This window comes from Benincasa hispida, chromosome 4, assembly GCF_009727055.1.
Source record: "Benincasa hispida cultivar B227 chromosome 4, ASM972705v1, whole genome shotgun sequence".
Lineage (NCBI taxonomy): Eukaryota > Viridiplantae > Streptophyta > Magnoliopsida > Cucurbitales > Cucurbitaceae > Benincasa > Benincasa hispida.
In genome coordinates, this window is record NC_052352.1 from 54,462,193 (window position 1) to 54,473,129 (window position 10,937).

The 10,937-nt window shown below is 37.6% G+C and overlaps 1 long non-coding RNA gene across 1 annotated transcript; it reads left to right on the plus strand.

Annotated features, from left to right (window-relative positions):
• Positions 1 to 7,854: 7,854 nt before the first annotated feature.
• LOC120074984 lies at positions 7,855 to 9,207 on the plus strand. The gene is made up of 3 exons (XR_005481179.1): positions 7,855 to 7,946; positions 8,666 to 8,782; positions 8,860 to 9,207. It is a non-coding gene; the product is annotated as an uncharacterized LOC120074984 (long non-coding RNA).
• Positions 9,208 to 10,937: the final 1,730 nt, after the last annotated feature.

Here is a 10,937-nt window from a genome sequence, read left to right on the forward strand (position 1 = left end):
TGAGAGCTTATTTTAGAGTGTTCCGCTTGAGTTTTAGCTGCCAAGTTAATTAGGGTCCGAAAGAGCTAAGGTTGCGTTGGTGAAACATTGAAGGCAGCCCGGACACACAGCCAACCAATGCATCCATCACATACAACGCACACACCTTGCACCTTGTAGCGTTGCGTCCGTCAATCAGAGCGCTTCGCACCGATGCATCATGCCAGCCTAACGCAGTAGCCACCGTGTAAACGCATCACGCATGCCCAATGCAGTAGCCCACTGTGCGACACAGCACGCCCACCCTACACATAGTCAAACGCCTAGCTGCCTGCCACAGTCCAAATAACCTCTAAAGGGGCTGATTTTAGGATTTTTGCTAGGTTTGGAGTGAGGTAAGCTGGTACTTTCATTATATAATAGTATTTTGGCTATTTTAGCATTATTTATTGATATAACAAGTGTTAATTGAGGAATTTTCATTGATATGGAGGAACTCTGAGGAAGGAATTCTCAAAGTGGTTTTAGTAGGAAACCTTGCTTACGGTGAGTGGTTATTTAGTTTTATGCATTGATATGTGAATAAATGTATAGGTAAGTACAAGATGCATGCTTATAATGTTATGTTACCTGCCATGATGTTGTTTATGTAATTTCTATGGAAACTAAGATTATACCCGAAATACATGAGTTAGCATGCTTAAAAATGATACTTGGCGGGATAAATATAGTCAGCCTCGATAGGCGGAAAATAATAGTCGGTGACGACCGGCGGGAAATATAGTCAAGATACCTAAGCATGACTAGCGGGAAAGAATTGTCGATGTGCACATTGGCGGGGAAAGCGGGAAATAATAGATTATACCGAAATTGTGATTTTGTGATTGACTTCCCAAAAATATGTTTTGTAAAATGATTGTTATTTTAAAAGGCACCACTCACTGGGCTTATTAGCTCACACTCTTTCAAATATTTTCTTCTATTCCCCCTCCCCCAGGTTGCAAATCGGAGCGTTCAGAAAGAAGTCTACAAACCACCAAAACATGAGGAGTTGGTAATTTCTTAGGGCATGGCTCGGATCATGTAATAGAAGAATATAGGAAATTGAGCTATACGTATGAAATTTAGATAGATTATTGTTAACATGTTAAGGTTTTTTTTAATAGATAAAGGGAGAAATGTTAAATTAAAATGTTGTCTTGGAATGCTACTAGTATATCTTCATGCTCTCTCCCAAGTCTTGGGGCTAAGGCTAGGGAGGGGGTGTGACATCCTATGTAATATCGATCATCGAATTCTATTGGTTAAACATGCATTCGATTTATGTGTACACAACAATGACAGTACAGGCAGCCGAATCGCTCGATTAAACTAAGCAATCATCCTAAATATTAATTAAAGCCTAGCCCTAATTAAGCAAAATGCAATTAATCCTATTGGGTTCGATAGCGGTTATTTAGAATTAATTAACATTTTCTAATACTCTAGATTCCATTGTGTGTTTAACCAATCGGGTAGCTTAACCAATTAATCAATTTTATTCTTGAATCTAATTAAAGCATGCATTGTAGGTTAGCCATAAAATACATGATTAAGGCCAACAAGAGCGTAGCTCAATGGACATAGTATTCGTACTATCGACCTCAAGGTTAGAGGTTTGATTCCCCCACTCCATACTTTAATTACAATACCTTTGCAAAAACAAAAAACATGATTAAGGAATTTCTACTTGGGTGATTGATCTAGAAATTCGAGAGTGAACATGACGAAGCTACGAGTTAATTAGCAAGGGCAAACAAATCAATAAGGAAATAACTAACACAGATATATGCATCTAGAAATCGAAATAGAGTCAAAGAAGATATAAAATGAGATACATTCAATCAAACCACAAGAATCTCGAGATATTACATAAGTCTTGTTCCCAAAACTAAATAAAATTACATATCTTTACAATCCATAGACAAAGAGGAGAGGAAAGGTGCAATATGAAGAGAAAACTAAAGTCCTAAGTTAAGATGATAGAAATATGAAGAGAAAAGAGATGATAGAAATATGAAGAGAAAAGAGAAACTTTGAATAACTCATTGGCCTCCCTTGATTCTACCATGAAAAATCCTAAAAGAGAGGAGAGGTTAATTATAAAAACCGAGGCAGCACCATGGCGCCATGGTGCTCTCTACCTTCAAGCGCAGTGCACAATGGCACACATGGCACCGTTGCACCAACCTTAAGGCCATTTTGATCATTTCACATCCTTGAAGCTCTAGGTGTCTGATTTCACTTTTGATAGCTCCAAATCAACCCCGAATGGCCTGAAAAGCTACGAAATGATTTGCTCGAGAATCCTAAAAATATAATCATTTAATCACATCAAACGTAACATATAAAGGAGATTAGATATAAAAATAGTTCTCTTCGAGAGCTATCAATCTTGATCGGTTTTTAGTTAAGATGACTTTTTTCTTCTTTTCCCTGAATATCGAGTGTCCAATATTCAGTGGGAATATTCATGTCATCGATGGATTGAATTAACTCATATGGCTTTAGTGTATTTTGGACACGGAGAGCTCACTTGAAGACCATTCCAATTTAATGAAAATTGGACTATCCATGAAGAATGTAGACAAATTGTGAATGAATATGTGAATTGTGAGGAATAAAAACTAGGTTTCTGCGCAAGAAATATGAGGAAATGAGGAGGAGAAAAAATTTATAAACCCTTTCAAAATATTAAAAAAAAATTGGGAGGGAATACAATCTGTATATGCTTAATTGGATCCAATTAAAATAGAACCTTATTCACGAATTGGAAAAGAAGCTTCATTCTCTGCTCATTGAGTAAGAGATGTATTGAAAATAGAGGTCAAGCATCTCAGCATCGTAGAAGGAATCATATCTAGGGTTTTTGAATAAGTAGGTTTTGTTGCTCTACAATTAGGTATGAGCAAGGTGTATGATAGAGTTGAGTGGTTTTTTTCTTAGAAAAATATGATTTGTTTGGGTTTGGAGAAAGATGGAGTCGAAATGATTATGGATTATGTATCCACAATAACAGGTCTTGCTATCCTGATCAATATGGAAACTTACAGTTCCATCTCCACTTCGAGGGACTTGAGAAAAGGAGATCCTTTTTCCCCATATTTATTCCTATTACGCGTTGAAGGTCTCTCGCATAGGATTTGAATGGAATATGTAAGACTCTAATCCTAAATCCAGGGTAGTGGTTTACTAAGAGAAGGAAAAGTTCTAAGTAGTAAAATGTTGTGCGAGGAAGTAACTAATATCACTAAAAGAAATATGCGTTGGATCAAGATAAAATAGTGAATATTGCGATAAGTAAGATGATAGTATTGGTCATGCGTTAGTACTAAGCATCTAGAGCTTGTTTGGAAATGGAGAGGATCAAAAGGTGGCCAATAGAAACAAATGTTTTTTCTTTTTTTGAGACTACGGACAGCATGCGGGGGCCCTAAGTTGCGCTGAACGCAAGGGATGCGTGGGTGGCTGGCTCTAAGTCGCGCTAATCATTGGACGCAAGAGATGCGTGGGTAGCTGTCGTAGGCTTACACGCATGAGTAGTTGATGCAAGGGTATGCATTGACGCAATGGCACATGGAGTTGGAGGCAAGCGTCGATACGGATCAAGGCGTGCGGTAAAGGAGGCTTGCAGCGATGGGAGTACGCGCTGATTGTCCAAGGCATACGTCTACGATGAGCGGAAATGCTATAGCATATGACAAGGCTATGCGTCAATGGCAATCGATGGGCCTGTTGCTTGATAGTGCACGGCTAGGGACATGCGAGGATTTATGGCCATACTATGCGATAGTAGTAGATGTGTGAGCGCATGGACAAAAGAAAAATTGTGCGAAGGAGGCCAAGGATGCAATGCTCAAAGGTTGCGTTGACAAAAACCTCAAGAGAAGGTGGCACCATCCAAAAGATGTGTTCATAGGTGATGCTAAATTTTATGGGTAAACATTCTTAGGCACTAAGTAGATGAGGTGGCGGAAGGATATTTCATGCAAAAATGACTCTTATCAACTTAAGTAGGAGGTGTAAGATTGAGATTACATGCAAAGTAAATAATTTTGCTGGCAAACAAAGATTATTACAACTCAAAGCATTGCTGGAAGAGATTTAGTGTTGGAAGCTTAAAGAGGAGACATCTGGAGGTTGAGTTGTCACAACGAGGAAAGCTCAGGGTAGCTATAAATAGAAGGGCTGGTCGTGAATAGTCCGCTCATGCCATTTCCAAAATTTCAGTGTTAAAAGCCTATTTAGAGTATTAAGCTTAGGCACTTAGGCTACCATTAGAATTAGAGTTCAGTGGGATCAAAGTTTTGTTGACAAGCTTAAAGGCTCGGACGGACACATAAGCTCACACCAGCCCAACGCATCCACCGTAACCCTGCGGCCATCAACGCAACGTAGCGCGCCCCTTCTGCGCAACACATCAGCCTAACGCTGCGGCCATCAGCGCAACACAGCGGGTGCCTCCTACGCAACGCACCAGCCCAACGCTGCGGCCATCAGTGCAACACAGCGCGCGCCTCGCACCAGCCCAACGCATCGACAGTGACCATAAGCCACACCAGCCCAACGCGTCGACCGTGACGATGCAGCCATCAGCGCAACGCAGCATGCACGTCTCCTGCACAAGGCCTCACACCATAACTGCCTGCCAGCACCTTTGCACGTATGAGCCACGGTTGGAATAACCTCTAAAGGGCTTATTTTGAGGTTTTAACTAAAGTTTTGAGTAGGGTAAGCTGGTGTCTTTAATATAAAAAGGTATTTTGACTGTTTTGACATTATTTAGTGATATAACAATATTAATTTGAAATTTTCATTGAAATGGAGGAAATCTCAGGGAAATACTCTCAAAGTATGTTCTAGTAGGAAACCTTGCAAACGGTGAGTGGTTATTAAGATTAATGCATTGTTGTATGTATAAATGTATAGTTATGAACAAGGTGCATGATTGTGATGTTACTATGCTTGCCATGATATTGTCTGTATAATTATTATGAAAATTGAGATTATGCCTGAAATATATTGTTAGCATGCTTGAAAGGGTACTTGGCGGGAAAATATAGTCGGCTTAGGTCGACGGAGAATGATAGTCGGTGACGACCGGCGGGAAGTATAGTCAAGTTACCCGAGCATAGCTAGCGAGAAATAGTTGTCGATGTGCACATTGGCGGGAAAACGAGGTATAGAAAAAGTTTCCATGAAAGTTATTATTATTATTATGTGATTCATATTATGGACATGCCAAGAATAGCATGTGGCTTGGTGGAAAATTCTTGATTAGGGTTACAAAATATGTATGCACTGATTATAATGAAATTGTTGATTATGTGATGATTTTCCAAAAATATGTTTTTGTAATTAAAATTATTGATATTTTAAAAAGGCACCACCCACTGGGCTTATTAGCTCACACTTTGCCAAATGTTTTCCTTTTATTCCCCCCCAGGTAGCGAAGCGGAGCGTTCAGGGAAGAGTCATTCAACCACCAAACACCAGGAACTTGGTAATCTTTCAAGGCATGGCTCAGATTGTGTAATAGAAAAATTGTAGGAAAATTAGACTACATGTATAAAATTTGTATGGTTATTATAGACATGTCAAAATTTCTAGTCTTTAATAGATAAAAGGTAAAATGTTAAAATTGTTCTAGAATTATATTGGTATGTCTTCATGCTTTCTTCTAAGTTTTGGGTTAAGGCAAGGAAGGGGGTGTGACAAAATATCTTAAGGGTAACCTGAATGGGATATTAGTGTCTAATTTTTGTTCTCTGATTATCCACTTTTTTTTTAGTGTTTAAAATGATTCTTTAGTGATATGAAGGGGCTTCTGGACAATGTGAGAAATTTTCGAAGTCGGCAATGATTTTTTCTCCTAATGTTCAGGATGATTGTAGAAGTTACTTGAAGGGTTTGATTTAACATTAAAGTGGCGAATAGGTTGGGCTCTTATTTGGGTCTCCCAATTGGTGTTACGAAAAGGAGGTTGAATGATGCTAAGGACATAAAAGAGTGAGTGTGGAAAGTATTTGGAAAGGACTGCCGGAGCATGAGGCAACTTGGGAGATGTTGGATGATTTTCAGAGTTAGTTTCCAGAATTTTACCTTGAGGACAAGGTAACGGTGGAGGAGAGGTAATGATAGACCTCCAATTATACTCCAATACCAAAGAAGGAAGATTATAGGAATTATGGAGAAATTGGTGGTTGAGTCGGTTAAGGAGGTGGGGACTATAGCTAAACTACTTTCAATTTTGTTGGGAGAAGTTGGGGTTTAAAAGAAGAAAGACACGAAAAGAGAAGGCATTGAAGATTGAATATCTTGAGTGAGGGAAGTGAGCTCTCGAGAGTGGAAATTCGGGTCAGCCTATTGTGTAGAAATAGTGGCGAAGTGCCTCTCGTCGCCTAGTTCATCTACTAAGCGATCATGGAGAAGTGCCTCAGTGATCGTGTAATTGCGGTAAGTGATCGCATAGTGTGTGTAAGCGATCGCGCAGTGTTAGGAAGCGATCGTGTAGAGTTTGTAAGCGATCATGTAGTGAATGTAAATGATCGCTTAGTGTTTGTAAGCGATCCCATAGTAAAAGTAAGTAATCGTGTAGTTGTTGATTGACACTCATCGTTTAATAAAGTGAAGACCATCGTTTAGCTGTTACGTTATATGATCGTACCATCACACTTAATCAATAAATACATTTTAAACGGTCAGTTTCCTATTAAAATGTTGATTAAGAGCATCGCTCAAACAATCCCTACCTGTGCTATAAGTTGTTTTCATCTCCCAAAAGAGTTATATTCTTATATTATGAAACTCTGTGCGAGATGTTCGTGGGGCTTTCTTGAAGAAGAAAGGAAAATTCATTGGGTCCGATGAGGACTCTTAGAAAAAATGGGGAATTTTCGGTGAAAAGTGGCTACAAATGTGGTACATGGATCGTTATTGGGATAGTTGATCTAGTTTGGCTCTCACTTGTTTGGTGGAAGAGATTATGGAAAATTTAAATACCTTGTAATATTGTTTTTATCTAGAAGATGTGTCACAATTTTATTCCTACCATGATAAACCTTAGGAAACAGGGTGTCAAGGTTTGATCCTAGATGCCCAGTTTGTAGACGAAACGAGGAAATGGTGATCCATGCTCTGCTCGATTGCCAGAGAATTAGGAAAGTTTGGTCAACTATCGAGTATAGACACATATACGGCTACACGATACGGATATGATAGGATACGGCGATTCGTCAATTTCTAAAAAAACTAAGATATAGATACGTATAAGGATGCGCCATTTTTTTATATATTTTTTAATATATATATTTCTAAAAAAACAAGGATACTGATACGTTGAAGATACATTTTCTTTTTCTTTAAAAAAAATCTAGGATATAGATAAATTTCTCAAACAAGTTAATAACAATAGCACAAAATAGAATACAAACACTGAAATATAATACAAAAAAACAACATCTAAGATGTTCAAGTACAATAGTTAATAAAATGCAATAGAAAAGTTATTCATATTGGAAATAAGAAGGAGTTTAGAGAGAGAAGTATGAAGATAAACGAAAAACTTCTTCATTCAATTGTTGAAGATATCCAAATGGTTTATATTTTGGTGGACTTTGTGGGGACTCAAATATGGAAGTATCTGGAAGTATCGGTATCCGATTTGTGTCTGATACAGATTTTTTGCCTCACATGAAGTATGTGCTTCATAGTTGATCAATATTGTTTCCTGGAAATTGGTTTCAAGCTGTCAAGCACAAAGATAGTTTTTTGGACAGAATTTGGCTGAGAGATTTAATGATAATGAACTATCACGAGCTTGCATTACTCCTTGAGCTATTTGGGAGGATAGAAATAAAGTTCGTAATATGGAACCTCTCCATTCTTTGGATCTCAGATGCGAGTGGATTATGAAGTATGCAACAAAGGTTGGGGTAATTCCTAAAGAAAATTTTATTTCTATTATTGATTCTCCAGCTTACGATATTTCTGAGAGGTTAAGTATTTTACATGTTGATGTAGTGTGCAGATTGAAATCTTCTACGGTGGGGTTTAAAGGGTTTATTGGGTCTTCATTTGGGTATATACTTGCATCTATGCATAGCATTCAAAATCTTTCCTTAAGCCTGCTAAGAGCTAAAGCGTTGGCCATTTTTATAGGTCTTCGATTGGTTGCTAGAATGGACTTATCTCATATGTTAGTGTTGTCTAATCATTTAATGGTTATTCAGATGTTAAGTGGTACTATTATGGTGCAAATGAGGTTTGCAGCTTCTTTTTGTTCCATTACGTTCCAACATGTGCCTCGTTCCTACAATACAGTATCTCATGAGCTGGAATGGATTGGCGGGTTCAAATCATGTGGATTGTGGCCTGAAAATGTTTCTTCCTTCGGATATTGTTTCTTTGTACTTTAGTGATTTTTCTTCTCTTGTTAGTCACAGTTTCTTGTAGTTTTGTTGGTTTGATTGTCTAAAAAAAACATGCACTATTTGTGACCATTCTGGATTGTGTTCAATTTGAAGATAATTTTAGGGTAAGGAGTCATCCGGTTTGAGGTAATTTTCTAAATTCATGTGTATTGCACATTGTCACCTATGAATAACTAATTCATGTATATTACCCTTTCCAATTGTTGGGCTTTCAGGATAAAACCAATGAGACCCAAGAAGAATTCAAATTCTTGAAGTGGAAGACAGTTGTGGGAATGAATGGTTTTCAGAGTGCCACATCGTTGATAAAAAATTCCTCCTACTCAAAAGAGGTAAGTAAACGAAATACTTCATTCACTTTGTCTTTTATCTTTAAGGGAAATGCTCTAAGAACCATCTATAATGGTAGCTTGATTAGATGATGAAAACCACATGCAAGAACAGAGATGAGGTAGATGTAGAAGAGAAAAAAGAGAGAAACAAAAAGACTCGAGTTACGTGGTTCTATCAAAGTGATCTACATCAATGGGAAGAACCTCTACTATGAAAATCACAAGAAGTGTTTATAAGATAATCTCACTTATTTTTCATTCTTCTCCCTATTTGTTGTGTGTGTTCTAAAAATGAAGGTTTGATTCTTCTTCTATATTTAAGGTAGATTCGTTACAAGAGAGTTTGTTAAGAGAAAGTGAAGTTGATTTCATCATTTTTACAATTCTCCACTTTGAAATCAACTATATGTTTGGTCCGATTATGAAACTATGGGTTTTTTTTTTTACAAATGTATGCTGCTTCGGTTATCACAGAATAATTTGATTTTTTTTTTTTTGTTGTATGCCCATATCTGTCATTAATTCCTTCAACCATAGAGCTTCTTTGATTGCTTCTGATAATGCTATAAATTTAGCTTCTGTAGTGGATAAAGCAACTATTGATTGTAGATTTTCTTTCCAACATAGGCTATTAGGACCATAAAAGAAGCAGTAGCTTGATAGAGACCTTCGTTTGTCTAGATCCCCTGCGTAGTCAGAGTCCACAAAGCCATATAACTCTGTTTCTGAATTAGAACTGTTCTAATAAATGTATCTAGATTCACTTGTTCTCTTAAGGTACCTAAGTATCCATTTCGTTGCTTTCTAATGCCTCTTCCCGAGGTTAGCCATGTATCTACTAACCAAATTGGCTGCACAGGACAAGTCTGGTCTAGTTGAAATAATAAAATACACGAGGCTTCCCACTACTCGACTGTAGGGTACATATGGCATTTGATTTTTTATGGTCAATATATGTTTCTTTAAGATAATTAGCTGTTGAGAGTTTAAAAAGTGAAGCCATGGGAGTATGCATAGGTTTAGCTTCATATAAGTGAAACCTTTTGATTACTTTTTCACAATAGGCTTGCTAACTTATGGAATTCACTCCTTCCTCGAAGCAGTGGTAAGTAGATAGATTGCTCCCTTAAGGGCTGATTTCGGGGTTGAACATAGTGGCCACAGCTTCTCTTTCGAAGAGAGGACTGAGTCATAGTAGGACTATGACTTATGTTCATTAGAGGGATCAGGGGTACTCAAGAAGTTAGATGTAATTATAGGGGCATAACGGTTATTGGCCGACCGGTACTTACGAGTGATCTGTGAAGGGTTTTCGCACTGTTGATTGGTTAAGACCGACACATAATATATTTGTAGTAAGGAGAGTTCAGTTATCGGTTTTTAGTGGAGTGTCTGGCAGTTAACGGCTGGTGGATCACGTGACTAAAGAGTTTAGTCAGTTATTTACGTACCGTTGGAAGTTCAAGCTACAGGTCCGTAAGGTCCCCTTGGTAGCTTAATGGATTCAAGTTGAGGATCAGTTCTTGGTGTTGATTTATATTGTTCAAATTCACAAGAGGTAATTCAATTATATATTATATGATCAGTGTGGTGTAATGAGATACATCTAGTGGAGGATTAATATAAATGAGATTTACATTAAGTGCCATGGAATTAAAAAAGAGCTATGGCTTGTATGTTTCATGAGATGAAATATTAAAACTATAGGTTATAAATATATTATGGTAAGTTAGTTATCATTTATATTTCTAAAATATTAATTATTGAGAGGGAGGTTATGGGTGGTTTCATTGTAACCGTGAGATAAAGGAAAAATGTTATCTTAATTTTGGTAAGTGGTGAATTTGAGAATTCCAATCTTGGAAAGTACTCATGGAATAATTGTCAAGTAAATCAGATTTACTAAATGACAACTTGGAGAGACTAGACGATCATAGAGTGTTCCTACACGATAGACACTCAGCTGGACGATGAGCTAAAGGATCACATAGCTTTTACTAAACGATTAGGCATCGACCTATACGATAGGTTGTTTCATCTCCCACTTGCTCAATCGTTTACCTTCCTCCAATTTCCTTCTCTAACCAAGTCCACACATAGCCCACACTCTGGATTCTAACACTGAAAATACCGAGGTAACCTTCTTGGTGGTGTC